General features: G+C 37.5%; 1 protein-coding gene across 1 annotated transcript in view; it reads left to right on the top strand.

The window, feature by feature from the left end:
• LOC134649588 (major facilitator superfamily domain-containing protein 9-like) overlaps positions 1 to 21906 on the top strand; it is a 336592-nt gene that overhangs the window by 114678 nt on the left and 200008 nt on the right. The window lies entirely within an intron of this gene.

Genomic DNA, 21906 nt, shown 5'->3' with positions numbered 1-21906 from the left:
CCATTTAACTAGACTAAAATATTCGCCTACAATAACGCTATTCTACTATAGTGTTGTCGCGGTGTTTTGTTTATAATCGGGTCAAAAATCGAATAAATAAACAAACAAGAGGCATTAATCTACTTAAAATAAACTTAATTTCTTATATTACAGAAACCTCTTGTCTCTTATTTTAAGCTTGTAATAACATGCGTCTAAGATTTAAGTTTAGGTAACACACACGAAAAAATATTCATGTACAGACCTCTATCTTTGCTTTGAGTTAATGTTAATTAACGAAGCAGATTCTTAATTACATTTGGGTACCTGACCTGTTTTAGTATGCAAAGTAAACATATTTGGGAGCCTTTTCGTCTTTAATTTATAATTTGTTTGTCTTAGTAAATGAGAACGTTGTGGTTAGAAGTAAGTATGAGCTACCATAAATTAATATCTAATATGTACCTATATACGTGTAAGAGAGATAATGCACGTGTTGATTTTTTTTAATAAGTATAAAAAAAATAAAAAATATAGTTTAATAAAATAAAATAAAAAGATGGTAAGTACATATTTCGTTTTGGATATTATTTTAATTCCCCTAATGTACCTATTAATTAGTCAAACTATTTTAAAGAGATTTTCACCTCAGCAGCAAAAACAGTGAGCAAAATGCGATTTGGCTCAATGCGAGAGACAAAATGACATTAAAGTGACCTTGCATTCGAATGAGATTTTTCTAGTTCCCTAAAAATCTGGTTGTCTGGATGAGATCGCTCTTTAGCGATAAGACATGACATACAAGTTAGGTATGCTTAATTTGTATGTTCTTTTTCATATTGGTGAGCAATAATGAATATTTGTATTGTGGTAAATGTATTAACCCCACGCTAGTTCGCAAAGGCTCTCTAGTTAACTTCAAACTCAAATAAGAAAGTTTCATTGAATCCATCAGAGCGGTGGCAAAGTAATTTTATTCAAATTTTGAGTTATTTCCTAATGTTGGCTGGTAGGCTGGACTTTTAAGTGATGCTTTTAAATAATGAATATTTTATAGTATTCCTTTGGATTGTAATTGCAATGTTTTACAGCTATTTTGTATATTCCTCGCGTAATTAATTTGTTACAGTCGGTAGCAAAGTTTGTTTAACCCTCCTACCTTGAACGCCCTCGCAACGCTCAAGATTCCACATTATATAGTTAAATCTTAGAATCTTTTGCTTCCTCCGGTATTAATATTTACACGAGGAGTTAAACAACAGCTTTGCTCCCTTGTAAAACATATAACTGTTCACTTTCTCGGAGCAAGAAAATACACCGCTCGATAGCTGACAGGGATTTAATAACGATTAATAGCGGTCAGCCGTCATTCTTTTGATTAAGTGCCTTTGAACTAGAAGCAGTTATTTTGATAACGATTTATAAGCGTTTTTATCCGGAAAGCTATAAAACAAATTATTATTAATTCCTTTGATATGGGACGAGGGAAGTATTTAAAGACCCATCTATGTCTTAGGCGGGCGTTTTTTTTTTAAGTTGTCCCCTACATTTTTTTTTTAAATTTGGGATTTTTAGTATACCGCACAAACTTTGTTCGCGGTACACTTATGGGATCACATCGGTCTTGCAAATCAGTTAAATGTGTTTTTCTCAGAAACCGTTTGACGTAGATAGCTAGAATTTGGAACAGTTATAGAAATTACCAGCACTTACATTATTAATAAGTCAAAACCGCTTACTTATTATTTTAGGGGAAAATTTGGGGGTTGAAAGGGGTCAGCTGAAAATATTTTTTATTTGTAAGAATCGTGTCGGGTACCATTGGAAAGCTTGCAAAAAATTGAGACGATGGACTTATTTTGACTTCATTTTAGAGTGCAGTGGTTTTGCTAAAAAATGCATTTAAAGTTGCAAGTTTTCATACAAAAAATTTCACCCCTGTCCTGGCGATTTTCGCGAAAACTATAGCTAACAGGCAGCTGACCAGTAAATACCCAACTAAAACAGTCATGGAGACGGCGGGAAAATTATCAGCTTAACTTTATCTTTATTAGTTTTTCAACTGCAGCCGGATCTTTGGTTGCTTAGGGTTAAGGTTACTAGCTAACACTGGTCATTTCATATAAGGAAGTAGTTTTAGCGAGAAAGATCCTTACTTCCAACTTTGGCATTTACAATTTATGACTATGTGCTTGACACAAAGTTTAATTCTCCTTGCTTATTTTTGTGGCTTGTTAAATTAAACGTAGAAATAAAACGATTAAAACGGATTATATAGCGTATATTGAATTTATTTACTTTTGTTTTTCTTGATGTAGTATAGTAAATTCAATATATGCGATATAATCCGTTTTAATACTTTTATTTCATGAGCAACTATCGCGGTAACCGAAGACAATATTAAACGTAGAAGCTAAAAAACCGGCCAAGAGCATTGGTCATTCTCAGTGTATCAAAAAATGTTTATCTAAAAACAGGCAAACAATCTCTGTAAAATATAACGATGGGTGCGGTACACTATATGCCACGAGCTATGACTCGGGCTTGGCCAAATTTTTTATGTTATTTCTACTCAGAATCACGAGCTCTTTCTATCCTAATAGGAGAAAAAAAGTGTCCTAAGGTTTTTATTTCCATTCCGTCACCATTTTTCATAGACTTTGTATGGCGGTCGCGGAATGGAAAGATCGAAAAATGTATGGACATTTTGGGACACTTTTTTTCTCCTATTAGGATAGAAAGAGCTCGTGATGCTGAGTAAAAATAACATAAAAAATCCCAAATTTGAAAAAAAAAGTGTAGGGGACAATTTCAAAAAAACGCCAGGCGTCCTCAATAATTTTTAAAAACACAAACAAATCGTTCCACTCATTTGTAGATTTTTAAACGGTTATGATAACGCGAAGTTTAAACATTGCATCATGGCAATAAATTCATTTTCTGTAAAGATACGTGACGGCACAACTGCGATACCCTGTGTATTTAGGATTCGGAACCGCTAAACCAGAGTCAGGGCACACTTGCTCCAATATAATAAATACGGGCATGAAGTAATGCGAGTTTGTTTAATAAATATCATATTAAGTTTGTTAAACATTGTGGCTCCTGAAGAGATAATGGCGCATTTACAATTGGAACACCAATACCAGCAATACTTCACCACTAATTCCATATTCCATACCACCAATAAAGTAAAGTAAAGTAGGTACATATTACAAATAAATAGGTAAATTTACGAGTATGTATAGTCAATTGTATAAATAATGATAATTATATTCGGCTCGATTGATATCAGAGATAAATTACCTATATAGTCACTGGCTAACATTTGTGTTACCTAAGTTCTAGTCTAGTAAGAGCATTAGGTATGTGAAATTCTCCCATTCGTAAAAAAATTGGTTTATGATAGAACAACTCAACACTGTTTAAGACTATCAATAATATAAGTAGTTAAAATTTGTTAGGAAATCTTCTACATAAACAAATTTTAAATACAAGAAATACTAATTGTACGAAAAGATTTTCTTTTTTCTAATTATTTGGCTTTGCTGATAAACTGTAAACTCTGTTTTGAGTTGTTTTTGAGCCCTTTAAGTATACGGTCAAAATAAACTGCTTTAAACATTGTAAATATTCAATTAGGTACTATAAGTCGTTAGATCTAGGTATATGTGTAAAGAATATTAAAATAAATATGAAGTCCACTGCATCGGGCCTCGTAATTTATTTTCCGTCTTCTAAAGTAATCAGAAATTCAGAACGCCTTAATTTTACGAGTAGCTTATTGTAAAATTTGTGAATAAAACATTGTAGAACTATAACTGATTGAAATACCTTTTTCATAACCTCATTTACTCCAAAGCATTATTTTTAAAACTGGGATAATCGCATTAGCTATTTTTATCTAATGCTGAGTCATGAAATGCGTTACCCACAGCATTTGATCGTGACTCATTTTGTGTCAAGTGCTCCATTTATTAAGTGTAATGTTGCGTTGTGAATTAAGTGTCAGAAGGCTTTGTTAGATAAGTACCAGACACTACGCGCTGTATTTACCAAAATGAAAAGATGATCATATACCTACTTGATATTGCTGTGCGCTACATTAAGGTGCGTCCAGATCAAAGAATACCTACGGTTTAAAAACGCACGTAAGTTTACTTCAGATGTATCGCCTTTGCGGAAGACATGCAAAACTCGTATAAAGCAGCAGCGGGCTACTTTTGAGCCATATAACTTGTATGAAATGTTAAAGACGCTAACTTCCGTTAGTGCCTATTTTCCACCTTATCAACCAAGTAGGGGTCAACCATGCACTTCGCACGGTGCCATTGCCGATAAAGTCAACAACGGATCTTATTTTTAATTTTGCACTTGGCTCTCGTTTCACCTTTATGTTCTTGATGGGATAAATATTACAGACACATACCCACACAAATACACATAAAGAGCCCTGGCATTTTTTTCCGCGTTTCTGGCATATTCTTTCTTCTTATTATCAACTTGGCTCGACCTAATCGAAATTCCAGCTCAATATGGGCGTACAACGCCAAGTGGCAAAGTTTGAGTGCCTACCTAAGTATGCTGTTAGGCACTTCATATTTTAGAACTATATATTTTAGTAAGGCACATAAAGATTTAAACGTGAATTTAGACCATCCTGAGTGTATTAAACACAAAATAAAACAGTTTATTCCATTTTAACGGTATGTGAAAAGCAATTCTGTGCGTGCCTATACTGTTCATACTATAAATAGTGACGCATACGTAAATTCACGGTATCCATCAATCATGTAGCATCCGTCGTCCGCAGAATCTGAATGTAATCACAGATTTCATCTGTTTGGAATAGCTAAATGAGTTATATACTGAGTTTTAAAAGTTAAACCACATGAATTCATATGAGAAAATTAATTATGTATTTCGCATTTGCCTACAAAATGTAACTCATGAAGCAAATATTTTAATGTTAAAAGTCTGTGTAAAGTACGCACGTACTGAGAATAAGTGACTCGATTTTACATGAGTAAATTACTGGCCCGTGTGTTTCACCGTCTCGACAATTGTCACCTGGCAATTAGAATTCGCTGTGCATTCCTCACTCGAGGAGCAAAGAGGGTTGCTAGATGCCATTGTGACTCGTACAATAAGAGCTAGCTCCGTAATAAACGTACAGTTTACCCTTCTATAGGTCCATTTTTATATGCAGAGATGCAAAGCTAATAGTTTTGCTGACTGTGCCTACACAATTCTAATAGAAACGAAATGTTTATTTATTATCATGAATATCATGATCCTATTTGTTGATACTTTATAACGTAACTTGAATTTTCATTATATTATATTGCTGCTAGATTGCCTATACGCACGAATAATATCGTACATTGACCCGATTGTTGCTATCTCTATCGCACACGCATAATTATATTGCTGTCCCGCTCGCACAGTGGAATAGCCGCTGGCATCGCCAGCGAAGCAGCAATTGAAGTACCAATCAGATTAAGACTGCACCAGCGTTACTGATGCGGTATTGTGTCTCGACATATCTGTCGACTGCATTGCTGCTGCAAATTTAAAAGTCCGGGCATCGACATTTGTTTTGACATTTGCAAGAGCAATGCAATCGGCAGCTATATCGCGCAGTAATACTACAGCAGTAACGTAGCTGACTGCATCAATATCGATGACGTTATTTTATCAAGATATCTATATTGAATTCTTCGTAAGGCGCAAACGCAGGAAATCAATTTATATAGCAGTTTTTACCTTATCACAGTGACAGTATGTTAATAATAACTATGGCGTGCCACAGGGAAGCATATTAGGACCTTTACTTTTCTTGCTATATATTAATGATTTGCCAAAATATCTATCTCAGGAATGCATCTTATTCGCAGATGATACCTCCATTATAATCAAAGGTAATGATATTTCTAAATATAATGATGACATAAACAGGACATTGACTGAAACCATTAAATGGTTAAATATGAATAATTTTAAAATTAAATTTAAATAAGACAAATTATATGCAATTCCATACTGACCGGGGTAACTCACAAAATCTTAACATATTTTCCGAAAACGATCATATTGAAGAAGTCAATCATACAAGATTTCTGGGTATAATAATTGATTGTTACTGTAACTGGAAGAAGCAGGTTGATAAAGTCTGCTCTAGAATAAGTAGCTTTATTTATGCACTCAGCAGGATAGCAAGAACTGTCTCTATACAGGCAGCATTAGTTGCATATCACGGGTACGTAGATTCAACTCTCCGCTACGGTGTAGTTTTATGGGGAAATAGTACAGACAGAGACCAGGTATTCCTTGTGCAAAAACGCTGCATTAGAGCAATTTTTGGGATGGAGCAACTGGACTCATGTCGACCAATTTTTATAGATAATGGTATTCTCACCTTCCCTTGTTTATACATTTTGGAGGCTTCATTATTCGTGCACAAGTATAAAACCCAGTTTATGGTACAACAGCTACGACCCCGTCAAGTCCGGGAGCAATACAAGGACAAACTACATATATATAAGCCCGCGGTCAAGCTAGCACTTTCCTCCAAAAATGCGTACTGTATGTGTATAACCATTTATAATAAGTTAATTACCGGACATGTTTAAGGAATGCAATTTTTATAAATTTAAGAACTTAGTTAAACAATGGCTCATACAGAAATGTTATTATAGTTTAAAGGATTTTCTAAATGACACTTTTTATGTTTAATATTTAATTTCAAAATGTTAACTAAATGTCATGTTAATTTAATTTTGATATTATTTTATTTATTTAAGTTAGTTATAATTATTTTAAATTTATATTGTATAATGTGATTGTATGTGAAATGTATTGTACGCCTGAAAAGGTAGAGTCTGGTGAGACTACTAGAGTAGTAATTAATTTAAGCTTAATATGTAACCTTTTCTCAACATACATTAATAAATTTCATTTCAATAAATAAGAGTGCCGCATATAGTTTGTCACTGTGATAAAGTACGAAATGGTACATAAATCAAATTCCTTGATTGTATGTAGCTAAGATAAATCCCAATATATTAATATTCCTCAACATAATATGTTGAGGTGGACAGAAACTCAAAATGAGAAACAAAGATATTAAATAACCAAACAAATTTCGAACAAACTACTAGTCATAATAAAGACTGCTTTAAAACATTTCGGCAACTCTTGAAATTAATATAGGTAATATTTCGAAGGTACATGTGTATCAACTTCAGTCATAAATTCTAACAACCCGAAATAGCAACGCATCACTTCGCAAACTTTTGTTCTGCAGGTGTGAACTCGATTAATAATTTACCTGAATCCATCTCAGAATAAAACTGCATGGTATAAAACTTTTTTTTTTTTTTAAATGCAAACCAGTTTTGTGCTATTGTGTTGATAGGAAGTGTGGTCAGTATTTATTAGGGTTAACTATCCTATTATAAACGGGATATTTTTGATATTTCAAAACATCCTAAATTAAGAGATTGGTGCTGAGTAGTGATGGAAATTACGCCATGTTTATTTAGAGCCTCCTTTATACTGTTACTCTCCTGTCGCTAGCAGTAGTGTTACTGTGATCACATTTCAGAACAAAGCGGCAGATATAAGCTGTGTGTTGTATTTTTTCTTCTGTGTACGTAGGTAGTTATCGGAATAACCCCAATACTCCTTGGCAGATTTTACAAAGTATTAATATATTATCCCTGTTTGATATAAAGCTCACGTAGCATATTGAAACAGATTAACCCTAATGGCGTGAGCGAAGCTATGATAAACCTAAAAATTTCTTAATCGGTTCCTCGTTTTATCATGTTTTATCGACGCATATAGCGAAACTGGCGATCAAAACTATGAAATGGAATTCCAGAAAGCCTATTTATCTACAGAAAGACTTCAAAAGTAATTCCTTGTTCTTCTTAGCCCTTCAATTGACAAACGACATCATCCTAGCATGAAATATGTGTTTCGCTTTTCACCAAGACCCCGCGTCACCTGATTAATAGCGCAAATGCTCGAGCGTGACGGACCTTAATATATAGGTACGAAAATTAATTCTCAGGCATTATAACAGAGTACCTGTTTGTGTAAGCACTCACATTTTGTATTTGTGTAACAAACTTAACCTTTTGGACGCCAATGACCGATATATCCGCACCGTAGGTTCAACGCCAAAGACCGATTAATCGGTCATAGATCACAGAGCAACATCGACCTACGTGCATATACATAAAGTTCAACTTCAGTTTTGACACTTCAATGGTGTGGCGTCTTAGTGACAGCTTTTGTGTTTGACACGGCGTGGAAAAGGTTAAATTAAAGAGTAAATACTGACGATATTGTTTCATTTAATTATGTTTAAGTACATAATTCAATCTACGAGTATGTACCCACTACCTACCTAATATTATGGTGTATGAAGATGGATGTAATAGATATAACTCTTTGTTAAAAATGGCTGAACGGAACAGAATTACAATTGGGAGTGCGATTAAGGGGAATAGGGTAGACGCAATATAGTCTGGCCGAGCTCGTTATTGGACTGACTGACGGCTTACCAGATTTGAATAGGATTTTCGATCAGTACGTTCGTAATCCGTAGATAAAAGCCCGTTTAAAAAAGTTGGTGTCACCAATACGTTAGTACGTAAATCAATAATATCTGGGTGACCGAGCTTCACTCGGAAAACATATAAAAACTCGAAAATGCGAGTTTTCCCACAGATAAGACCTAGCTAGATCGATTTTTCGCCCCCGAAAACCCCCATATAGCAAATTTCATCGAAATCGTTAGAGCCGTTTCCGAGATCCCCGAAATATATATATAAATAAATAAATATATAAATAAACAAGAATTGCTCGTTTAAAGGTATTAGATTAGATAGATTATGATGTAGGTGGGCGTTTTTTTTTTGTTGTCCCCTACACTTTTTTTTCAAATTTGGGATTTTTTATGTCATTTCTACTCAGAATCACGAGTTCTTTCTATCCTAATAGGAGAAAAAAAGTGTCCTAAGGTTTTTATTTCCATTACGTCACCATTTTTCATAGACTTTGTATGGCGGTCGCGGAATGGAAAGATTGAAAAATGTATGGAAATTTTGGGACACTTTTTTTCTCCTATTAGGATAGAAAGAGCTCATGATTCTGAGTAGAAATAACATAAAAAATCCCAAATTTGAAAAAAAAGTGTAGGGGACAACAAAAAAAAACGCCCATGTACCTACTCGTGAGCGAGATGGATGACATCCATCTCGCACATTGTGCGGATTGGAAATAATTTTCATATTTTTAGTTTTCGTGCAAAATTTATTATATATCCGCAACGGACTTAATTTTTTAATAATAATAATTTTTATATATTTTATAATTATAATTTAATAATAATTAATTTAAGTTAAATAAAATATCCGCACATATACATCTCGCAACATCTTAATTGTCCTATTAAGATGGCTATTATGGCCTATTATGGCTAAAAGTGTAAACATTGGCTTAGGCGAGGAGACGTGTTGATCTACGGATCCCTTTGAATTCACTGACTTTTCGCCACCGCTAATCTGATTTAAATATTCTAAATATACTATTATCTAAATATATTTTATATAATATTTTAAAAGGGATGTATTATATAAAGTGAAACTGGCGATCAAACCTAAATATGAAACCTAATTATGTAGCCTAGTACTTGTGTAGGTATACAATAGTAACAGCAATTAATTGTGATGAAACTTATTGAGATCAATTAAAAATTGTTAAAGTTGAGCAAAAAAAATTTAAATGGGCGGGAGAGTAAATAGGGTAGTCCTAATATTTTGATTTGGGGCATTTGAGGAAAACTAGTGCCATATTTTGCTACAGTCGACATCAAAGATATGTTAATGTTACTAACATTATAATAGTTATAGGTACTCGTAATATAACAAAGATTAAGGTGCAAAAGTGTAAACATGTGTTTGACATTTGGTAACAATAACAATAACAAGGTAGACGACACTATTGCCTTATAATTTTAGACTGCTATAATATAGGTATCTGGTACATATAGTTATTTGGCATATGACCTCGTCCCTGAAACTGCCGGGAGACTCGTGATATATTAAAGCAGCCATCACTCGTAATTAAAGCGTTTTGCAAATTTTATCCGAACTACAAAAATATACTTAATATAATTCATAATTCATTTATTGCATTTATAATCATTTATATCTGCTATCATTCATTTATATATGTGATATATTTATCTCTGGCAAAACTACAAGTACTCCCACTATATAATAATGAGTGAAATATAGATAATATAACAATAATCTTTGTAAAAGATATAAAATTCAAAGGAAAATCGCCCATGTTTTTCTGAGGGACTTACTGGGGTGATGTCTTGTGGGAATCATAATTTGTATTCCGGTCAGCTGCCTTAACTGGCTTTAGGGCCCTCCTCTTCTAATCCATTCTAACTTTGTCCTTTTGACTACAGAATCAAAAGTCAATATTATTGGGAGATATCTAATAAGGCTTATTATTAACCGGGCAACTAAAATATTAAACAGGAACTTTCATTGGGCTTATAATAATATAATTTGGCTGTGCATTAATATTTTAGCGCCAAAAAAAATATTAGCCTTAAATATAAGCATCATATTATTATAAAAAACACCACCAAAAATCAAGACACCCAAAAAAATTATAGGGAACTTAAAGTGATAGGTTGGCGTCTAAAATAATAAATTGGCAACTAATATTGTAAAGCGATCATAAAATTTAGTTGTCATCTAGTTGTTCACACCTAAGTAATCAACTAATCATAACTGAGCATATCGTTTCAGCTAGGTAGTATTTTAACACGAAAGCAGTTAAATTTAATGAATATTGGTCACTTTTTACACAAATCACCTCAAATTAATTTACCAATACGCAATGGTCAGTATACTTATAGTCGAAATTTCTAATCATGAAATGCCTAATGGCCATTATACCATTAGATCTTTAAATTTTTAATTACTAAGTTCAATAGGTACCACTGTGTTCCGCTAGAGTCAACAGATAGGTGCGACGACGAGCGAAGCGAGGAGGAGCGTGTTAGGTTGACCGTGTAATGATCAAACAAAATATTTTAAAAGAACTTCATTATTTAATTAATAGATAGCCGTTTTCTTTTCAAAATGTGCTTCATAAATGGTCTTCAATATATTAATTCAGTTGCCAAATAAATACTTGGTACCTGCCTAAAAATAATCAAAAGCTGTAACGGCATTAAAATACAACTCATATTGATATATTTTAAGGCTCCGTTTTTGTTGCCAAATTATTAATTTTTGTAGCCATTTCTATTTTTTTAAACTACCCAAATTCGATTAATTAGTTGACCGGTTAAATACGTGCCATCTAATAATATCTGAAACGCAACTAGCCGTCCGCAATTTCCGATACATATTAATATAACTTTTAGTTTATCATTGAGCCAATTAGCTTATGTACTGAAGTTTGGGTAATTAATAATAAAACACTCTTACTTCGGAAATCACGAAACAGCTTACAGTTCGTTTTTTTGTAGCACTAGGCGTAGGGCCTGTTTATGACCATGAACATTACCATGATACATTATACATACAAGGATTTTTATTTAAGGCTTTGCTATATTTTTAAACGACGGCATATCTAATAAAATGATCTCTATCCGGTATCTAATGAATGATCATGAGATACCGGATGATCCAATTTAAATACCGTAGCCCATAGACGCATATTAAATATGTAATTCCAAAGCCATTATTAGGTAGCGGAAAAAAATCCTCTTAAACCCCCTGTGCTTCTTTAATGGTTCCAAGGTGTGAAGATTTACGGTTAACACCCTGCGAGTGGAAAGCGAAGTTAATTAGAGAATTATTTGTAATCTGTACTCCTATTTTCTGCTCGTTTCTTTTTCTGTCGTTGTTTTCTATTTAAGCGTCTTTTTTTTATGGCGTTATTAATAAGCGTCTGTAAACTCTAACAAACTCAGTCATTTTGACATTTTGGTTTGTTAGAAAGAGACACAATTTAACAAAGGTTTGTCAGAAGTTGCTAAATTTTATATTGTTTTATGAATAACCCCTCTTACAGTTAGTGTCGTTAGTGGAGGTAAAATATTTATTTTAACTTTTTGAAAAACAAGCAATAAATCAAAACTCATAATCATGAGAATAATATATATTCATTAATCATCTCGTTTTACGTCTTATAAAGTTATAAAAATAATGGGTTGCAGGAGAAACGGGTCTCTATTGTTTCCCAAAGTCATAATGTATTGTTTGCCCGTATTCGTTAGTCATAATTTATTTCGTTTAGAAACGCGTCACTTTTCAGGATTGCCATAAAACAAACCTAACCGAACCTATCTATAGGATAACCTTACGAAAATCAGTTTTAGGACAAATGATAATATGACAAACAATACATTATGACTTAAAACTTGATGGGAAACAACGGGATCCCAGGAGGAACTCATTCCAGTTGCACTGTCACCTTCCACCTATTTGCATTTACTTTTTCAGACACGTGAAAACATTTGTATCGAATGGAGCTTACCTAAACGCCCTAAAATCGACCCGTGAGAGTTTGTTTGTGTGTGGTATGCTTAGGTTCCCTGATAAAAGAATATCTAGGTATAAGATTATGTAACTTTGTATATAATATAACCGAAAAAGATAAGGTGAGAAAGGCTGAGCGCATAAATGGAAAGGTGCTATTGAATATCCTGAGATTCCTTTAAGATGTTAATTGTACCTATACAGGATGTTCAGTAGAGCAATCCAAGCTTTACCCATTAAAAGAACCATATTTATATATTTTTTTTATTCTTAAAATAAATGTATATGGAACCTGAGTAGATGGGGCTCGACATTCGAATGTGATTCTTATTACCTAGTACCTAGGTACCTAGGTACTAACATTACGATACCTACAGAAATATCGTTAATGGTCCGGATCTCATTTTATGCTGACCAATACATTTTCAATCAATTCTTGCAGAGAGGCAATGCGGCCAGCCCTGGTAACCCTGCCAAGCGATCATGACTTAGGATAATTTATTTATTTATAAGTATTTAGTTAAAGGTTGAAAAGTACTTTTATTAACACAACATTTACAAATTTAACACGAATAAAAACTAAATTAACACTGCACTGGTGGCCTAGCGGTAAGAGCGTGCGACTTGCAATCCAGAGGTCGCGGGTTCGAACCCCGGCTTGTACCAATGAGTTTTTCGGAACTTATGTACGAAATATCATTTGATGTTTACCAGTCGCTTTTCGGTGAAGGAAAACATCGTGAGGAAACCGGACTAATCCCAATACGGGCCTAGTTTACCCTCTGGGTTGGAAGGTCAGATGGCAGTCGCTTTCGTAAAACTAGTGCCCACGCCAATTACTGGGATTAGTTGCCAAGCGGACCCCAGGCTCCCATGAGCCGTGGCAAAATGCCGGGACAACGCGAGGAAGATGAAGATGATGAAAAACTAAATTAACAATAAATACAACTATCTACTCAAAAACTAAATTAATCTATATATATAAATGCACGTATTGCACGTGTCCTGACTGATTGACTGACTGACTGACTGACTGATTCATCAACGCAGAGCCGAAACTACAAATGCTAGAAAGTTGAAATTTGGACACTAGGTTGCATTTTATTAAATAAAACTATATAAGGGCTAGGTGTAAATTCACCCAACTAAAGTAAGCATTGCTTATTTTCTACAACTATGTTTGTTCAGATACATTTTGCTGAATAGTAAAAGCTGCACCCACGCGAGTTCCAAGTAACTTCGATAATGTACTTACGTCCATTCTGTGCACTCATGTGGCAACGCGAAAGGCGTCTGAAGAGTTTTAAACCAACTCTGTTAGAAATTTACGAACCATCCTTAATTATTGCTGTTAGTATTGTTAGCCTAGTAGTCAGATATCCGATTTACAAACCGAAGGCCTCTCAAATCACGGCTCATACCAATGAGTTTCTAGGAACTTATGTACGAAGGAAAACATGGTGGGAAACGCGGACTAATCCTAATAAATACCTACTATGTAGTTTCTAGTCGCTTTGTTCTTGCGGCAATTCTTGGAATTATGTAGACAAAAGGGCCGAATTTTATTTGGTTGTCAAATAGGTACTTTTTCGTTTGATTTGGATTTATGATTCTGGTTTTATGAGCTCTTACTTCTGGGTAGAATAAATACGAAATCAAAACTTTTCTCGAAAAATACCGCAGAGGAAGATTTTTCAGGACATACAGTAAAATTGCGCTTATATAACGCAATAATATAATGGTAACAATAGAAATATCTGATTTTGTATGAGAGACGAATCAGCTCTAGTAGTATGTAATCTGTGGTTCAACCACCGAGCGGGGAAAATGAGAAACTCATTGGCAATCTACAACTGGGCGGTAATGACTAGTCATTCATTGGAAATGTAACAGAATGTTCTTTAATAAAAAAATGTTTCTTTTGTGTTTCGTCAAAAAATTAGTTTCTTGTACTTCTTTGTTGCTTATTGCGAACACTTTATGCGATCACTTCGGTTCTGTCCGTTTGTCACAGTTGTTTATCACAGACATCGGTTGACGTAGAAAGCTGAAATAGGTATATACTCGTATACTCAGATATAATAAAATATATAAAATAGATTTTTTTTTAAGATCTTTTCTTTTCACGTGTTTATCACTCTTGCATATTCGAGCGATAGAGAGGGAGATAACAATATTTCGCGGTAGAACCTCTGATTTATTCCAATGAGACGCACAAAAAAAGGATTTATAGCTCATCCTAGTCCAAGTGGCAACAAGTGTCCCACAAAATACAAAGTGCCACCGAAGACAAACCGTTGTCGTTTCTTGCGTTTACAAACTTGCATATGCCTTCTACCGATATTTAAATGAAAGTTTCTTACACTGTTGTAATCTGCTTACTCTAATTTTAAATAATAAATATATTCATTTCTGCTTTATCTGCACAAATAATAATTTTAGAGAAATTATGCAAGGTAAAAATTGAACAAGGGCCAAGCTTGCTAAAACCTAAATGGGATACGGCTAGAAGACATTTTAACAAGTATTATAATTTGATCGCTTTCTTTGGTAAATTTTGCCAAGGAAGCGCGCCAATAATAATAATAATAATAACACGCCACGGACATGACATTTGTTTGACAAAACGGTCAACACAATATTACGGCAAAACGGTAAAAAAGTATGAAACGATGATTACGAGGAGTCAAAAACGTGCAGCGGAGTCGACCAACAACGCACGCCCACCACCCTCGCCCGCCTCGTCCAGTTCCTCGTCCACACCGTCGTCAGGCGACGAGTTCGCAACGGCGCCTGACACAGACGGGTCCAGTGACGAGAGCGGGCCGCCGCCGCCGCCGCCACGACCACCTGCGCGACGAGGGCGGCCACCGCTGCCGGCACGCTTGGGGCCTGCGGGACATCCTGCCCCGCCCACGGCTCCCGCTGCCGGTGGTATAGTGCGACGCATGCGATGGACTCGGCAAATGAACGAGAATGTCATGCGCGCCTATTATAGGGCTACAGAGGGGGGAACACAGCTATCCGCCTATCGTTCAAGAATACTGCCTCTGTTTCAGGCTCTTGACCCCACCATCACCGTGTCGGAGCAACGATTATCGGATCAGGTGCGCGTCATTCAGCGGCTAAAGCGGTTGGATGACTCGACACTTGATCGGCTTCGCCTGGAGGCTCTCTCTGCTTGCGCGGCCTCCACCTCGGTGCAGGACCCGCCCGCGACGTCGCCGAATCCGGTGCCCGCACCCGACCGGGCGCCGGGGGTACCGCGGGTGGATCTCAACGCCGACGAGGAGGAGATCGCGCAGAGTGTGAGTAGTACAGCCAATGAGCATCTGAGGAGGACTCTGGATGAGGCGATTACGCAGTATCGCTCCACTACCAACACGATTACCACGTTTGCCTATGAATAGACGCAATCTAGCGCTAATGGGAGCCCTAAATGCTTTACTAGAGCCATATTTGCGGACTAGTAAAGATTTAGATGATACGCACGCGATCATGTATTGCGGTGCCATCGCGGCGTGCCGTGTTGCACGAGTCAAGTTTCCGGACTCTGAACGTGCACCTAGGACCGCCGGAGGTGCCCCCGCATGGCAAATACGGATCGAGCGACGTATCAGCTCCTTTAGGACTCTTATCGCAAAGCTGATCTGCTTTAGGGGGGGCAACAATCGCCCCCGAGTAATGCGCTTTGTAAACCAGGCGTTCGCGGGGACGGATATCAGGCCCCGCGACTACATGGCCAACGTTACGGAGCGCATCGACTTTCTAAAGCAGAAAGTCTATGCATGGGCAAACCGTATTCGCCGCTACAGAGAGCGTGTGGATCGATTCCAGCAGAATCGTCTTTTCCAGAGTGACCAAAGGAAGGTGTACCGAAAGTGGGAGGAAACCAACCTTCGTGAGTCCGACACGCAGCCGCCGGATCCTACTGTCATGACTGACTTCTGGCGTAGCATCTGGTCGGTGCCTGTCGGACACACCGAGGGGGGTTGGATGAATGTTGTCGAGCGTGAGTGCGAGTCCATCGAACCTATGGGGGTAGTCACTATCACCCCCGATGACGTAAGTTGTGCCATCCGCACGACCCAGAACTGGAAAAGTCCTGGGCCGGATGGATTGCACAACTTCTGGCTAAAATGGTTCCGATGCTCGCACTCCTGCTTGGCAGCACAATTTCAACAAGCCCTCGAGCTTGGTTCTCTCCCACCTTCCTTAACAACTGGTGTCACCTTCCTGCTCTTCAAGTCCGGTAGTACCACGGAAGCAAAAAACTACAGACCCATCACATGCTTGCCTACACTCTACAAGCTTCTTACATCCATTTTGAGAGCAAAAATCAACGCGCACATTGTCGCAAATAATATTTTGGCTTCCGCTCAAAATGGATGTAGGGTTGGGTCCCGTGGTACTAAAGAGCTCCTCCTCATAGACATGACCATATGCCAACAAATCCGGCGGAACAAGGGGGCCCTCTCAGCCGCTTGGATTGACTACAAGAAGGCCTATGATTCGGTGCCTCATTCATGGCTGGGGAGGGTCTTAGAGCTGTATAAAGTTGATGCAACTTTGAGAGCCTTCCTAAGCGCGTGTATGGGGCGGTGGACTACAGTCCTTCGTCAATCAGGAGGCGGGAATGACCGCTCTGGTCCGCAGGATTTTATAAGGATTGAGCGAGGAATCTTTCAGGGTGACAGTCTGAGTCCCCTGTGGTTCTGCCTAGCTCTGAATCCCCTCAGCACCCTGCTGAAAGATTTGGGACTAGGTTGCCGGCTTCGGAGAGAGGGTGAAGTCATTTCTCACCTTCTGTACATGGATGACCTCAAATTATTTGCACCAAATAACCAAGACTTGTTGGACCTACTGAAAACTACCGAAGTCTTCAGTAGTGCCATCAACGTGGAGTTTGGTGTCGATAAATGTGCGGTTATACATGTAGAGCGGGGGAGGGTTGTAAATTCAACAAATTTACAACTCTCTGAGACAATGGCTTTCAGATCTATCTCTGAATCAGAAACCTATAAATACCTTGGTATGTCACAGTCGTTGGGTATTGAGGACGAGGGTATTAGACGGTCGGTGAAGGAGCGCTTTTTCAGTCGGCTCACAAAAGTCCTTAACAGTCTTTTGTCAGGAGGCAACAAAGTGCGCGCCTTCAACGCCTGGGTAATGCCCCTACTCACATACTCCTTTGGCATACTAAGGTGGACTCAGACCGAGCTGGACGCCCTGGATCGGAGGGTCCGATCACTGCTCACCGCACATCGCATGCTACACCCACGCTCGTCAGTTATGAGATTGTACATCCCACGGAAATGTGGAGGCCGAGGCTTCCTAAACGCCAAGGATCTCCACAACCGCGAGGTGTACAATCTCAGGAATTATTTCCTTAACAACGAGTGTGGGATGCATCGTGATGTGGTGGCAGTAGACAGGAACCTCACGCCGCTCTCCTTGGCAAACGAGAACTGGCGCAAACCTGTGGTACTAAGTACTGCGGATCGCAAGGCGGCATGGGAGAGTAAGGTGCTACACGGGCGGTTCTACAAGGCCCTCACGGGACCCGATGTGGACCTGCTCGCGTCGGTGAACTGGTTACGATTCGGGGACCTCTTCGGAGAAACCGAGGGTTTTGCCTGTGCAATTGCGGACGAAGTAATGATGACGAACAACTATCGGAAATATATCCTGAAGGACGGTACGGTCGACATTTGTCGGGCATGCCGCCGTCCCGGAGAGTCACTCAGGCATATCATTTCCGGTTGTTCTCATCTTGCTAACGGCGAGTACTTGCACAGACACAATCTCGTAGCCAGGATTATTCACCAGCAGCTTGCTCTTCTATGCGGCCTTGTGGACCGCGAAGTACCGTACTACAAGTATTCACCTGCGCAAGTTCTCGAGAATGGTCGTGCCACGCTCTATTGGGATCGATCTATCATCACTGACAGGACTATTGTAGCCAATAAGCCTGACATTGTGATAATAGATCGATCGCAGCGCCGGGCCGTGCTCGTTGACATCACCATCCCCCATGATGAGAATCTCGTGAAAGCCGAGAAGGACAAGTCTAGTAAGTACCTAGACTTGGCTCACGAGATAACCGCCATGTGGGATGTTGATTCGACGATCATTGTCCCGATAGTTGTTTCAGCGAACGGTCTAATAGCGAAGAGTCTCGACCAACATCTTGAGAGACTCTCGCTAGGTGGTTGGGTCAAGGGTCAGATGCAGAAGGCGGTGATCTTGGACACGGCGCGGATAGTCCGCCGGTTCCTCTCTCTGCAGCCCTGACCACCGGCAGCTTGGGCCTTGCCTCGCTGCTGGCGGCACCCTAGGTTAGGTTTTTTATAATATGTTTATACGTATTTTGTATTGTTTTTGTAAGTGTTTTTGTATTTTATTTTTATATCCATATTATAAAATAACCTAGCCTAAGAGTTCAAATAAATAAAGAGAATAATAATAAAATGTTTTATTGCAGGCATTAAAAAAACCCATACACTTCTGATACCATTTTATTATATCTCTAATAAATAAATCTGATACCATTTTATTATACGTCATCCTTCATAGAATCCTAGTTTAGGTAGCCTAGTTATTTTTGCCAGTTGACTGAACTTATTTTCTGACGAAAACCTTAACAAAGTACATCGTGTGACCTTATTCACTTCATCAGACATTTTTTTACCATTAATCATTTGGCTACATGGGCAATTGGGCATGATAGAATCCTTTCATATTCAAAATTATTTTTGTACATACTTACATTTAGAAAGCAATTTATTACAATACCACTAATCTACCCCTTTAATCAAAAGAAATGCCAATGTAATATTAATCTTTGAGTATCGTTTATGTTTGCGGTGAACTACCGGTAAATTTCCACTTTACGTAATCTTAAATAATGTTTAGCCATTACTTTGAAAAGTTGGTCCTTGTCCCTCCTCCTTGGCAGATATTTACGGCAACACTTTTATCTGCTATGCAGAATTCGCTCGCTGGACATTTTCTCACCCATTTGAGTTATGATCGGCGAAAACAATTGTAATATTTCACTGAATTATAGCCATTTTTCAAAAGTTTCTCCGAAAAAACAGGTTTCGAAGATTCCCAATTCCTCGGGGATTCGATATCTGTGTAACACAAGTAGGTACATTTAAAACTTGGGTAAAAGTATCTACTTATATTTCATAATTGGTCTCATATAAACTTTGTCCAGATCTAAACGTCGAGAAGTCAATGAAGACGTAGAACGTTGGTGCGTGGCCTAGCGGTGCGGTGGTGTAAGTAAGACTTTAAAACCGAGAAAGGTTGCGGGTTCGAATCCCTGAGTTTAGGAATAAGTTTATTGTAACTTCCATTGCAATTTCTAACTCAAGAACTTGCATGCAATATTCGATACATTGTAATTAGAGAGTACAAATTCAGTCGACCTCAATGTAACGAAAATCGTATGCAAGTTCATCGAACATTTAAATGGGGCTTTAGGAAGATTTAGTTAATTATATTTGTTATTTCGTTTTAAAAAATAAAGTTTTTTAGAGTTTATTTTAACACAGAAGAATTATTACTTCTATTAAACGTGCTTTTATTTAAGGCTTTTGTTGTTAACTCGTAAACGTTAACGACATGAATGATTCATAAAAATTTAGAGCAAAACTCGGTTTTATCACCTCCTGCGTTGAGCACTCCGATGAAACATAAATTTACAATACCCATCATTACCTGTCTGTTTGTAATAAACTTGGATTGACAGTGGATAATGTAGATATAAGTTCGTAGCGGCAACATAATTATTTGCCATCATACTCGAAACAAAACGCATATACTTAGCTACAATAAGAATTACGGTTTGAAATCGAATAACTAGAAAGGAATATCAAATGGTTAGAAGGTTACAACAACAAAGACAAGTCCTACTGGTGTGTACTGAAGAATTTTAATCAAAATATTCGTACACTACTAAATCTACTAATATAGAAATATATTTTCTCCGATATATTCGAAAATGTTTATCTTATTATGGCAAAAATGATACGGCAAGTTATTTATTAAGGACTGGCAAAGCATGACGTTGTACGCGCGGTGGTCGCTCTTAGTAAAGTGATATGTAGCTGGACTTTACAAATAGACACGAACGGATGTTGACAAAATGGGCTCATTTAGTCGGTGCGAGAACTCGCATGTGAGTTTCATTACATTGCGTCATTTGATCGGTCGGCTGAACTGATGTAAGATCAATGGTCCGCAATGTAACTAAAATCGTATACGAGTTCGCGCGCCGTCTAAATGAGTCCCCTTCATTAGCTGCACACTTCCTCGTTGCTTTACCGCATAATAACTTAATAAGCTATCAATATTACATTTTAAACAACATTCATGGGAAAAAATAAATAATCTCGAGACGCCTATTAGAAGTTCAGCCAGATTAAATCTAAATTAATAAATATGGAGGAAAATTGGTATTGACGTTTTTGATGTAGGTAAAGATTCGATTCGAGTGATGTTTTATGCTTAAATAATTGTTTTTTTTTTGGCCTTATTTCAATTTCAATTTCTTTATTCATAACGTAAGTTACATGTCAATTTTATTATACATATTTACATCTTAATTTTATATTAACAATAATAAGTATCTCATTTCAATAATCACATATAACATTGTTTGGATTCATAAATTCATCGAATGAGTAGAACGCCTTATCTATTAAATATTCCTTTAGCTTACTTATACATTATTGATTTTTTAATCATAGGTCTGGTCGGAAAGAGAAAAGTCGTGAAATGTATTGGGCCCCATACATTCCACGACTCTTCTCTTTCCGCACATACTCCAAATAATTAGCCTGAGGCATTGTTCCCAGGACACTAGCCGCGTTCCCCCTCTGCACAGTGAGGCTGAGTTTTTGCTCAAGAAATGCGCCAGCTCGTAGGTCGCCAGACACCCAGATTAGTTTGGTAGAATTATTACCTACGAGCATTAGCTCTTTATTTAGTTCTCTTCTTAGGTTAGGGTTTTTTACAATATGGATATAAAATTAAAATATAAAAACACTTACAAAACAATATAAAAAATATATAAACACATTATAAAAAAACCGAACCTAGGGTGCCGCCAGCAGCGGGGCAAGGCCCAAGCTGCCGGTGGTCAGGGCTGCAGAGAGAGGAACCGGCGGACTATCCGCGCCGTGTCCAAGATCACCGCCTTCTGCATCTGGCCCTTGATCCAACCACCTAGCGAGAGTCTCTCAAGATGTTGGTCGAGACTCTTCGCTATTAGACCGTTCGCTGAAACTATCAGGACAATGATCGTCGAATCAACATCCCACATGGCGGTTAT

This window comes from Cydia amplana, chromosome 7, assembly GCF_948474715.1.
Source record: "Cydia amplana chromosome 7, ilCydAmpl1.1, whole genome shotgun sequence".
Classification (NCBI taxonomy): Eukaryota; Metazoa; Arthropoda; class Insecta; order Lepidoptera; family Tortricidae; genus Cydia; species Cydia amplana.
This window is presented reverse-complemented; position numbering and strand designations above follow the sequence as displayed.